Consider the following 468-nt stretch of genomic DNA (forward strand, 5'->3'; position numbering starts at 1 on the left):
TTGTTAAAACAATTTAATATCAATTCCACAATTAGTTCCGTGGTAACCAGCAGCATAGAGAGGGTTTCTGAGGTCTGCTGTGAAGGCACGTAGGTCTGGACATTAATAAATAGCAGATGATGGATGTCTGCTGGTCGTCAGTCACCATGCTGCCTCGCATACAAATACCTGGAGCCTCTTAGTCAGGCCACAACATGTCTAGTGTTTTTGTTTTAGCTGTATTCATTCCTTCCCTTCTGAAATAGCCTTTCAATTCACTTTTTTTTTTGCCTGCATTTGTGGTATATGTGATATACATAGTATATATATGCAGTATATATATATATATATATATATATATACTGTATATGTATATATACTGTATATGTATAAATATGTATATATACAGTATATATACCTATACGTATATGTATATGTATGTCCAGTATGTATATATACTGGACATACATATACATATATGTGTGTGTG

This window comes from Sebastes fasciatus, chromosome 13 (genome assembly GCF_043250625.1).
Source record: "Sebastes fasciatus isolate fSebFas1 chromosome 13, fSebFas1.pri, whole genome shotgun sequence".
NCBI lineage: Eukaryota > Metazoa > Chordata > Actinopteri > Perciformes > Sebastidae > Sebastes > Sebastes fasciatus.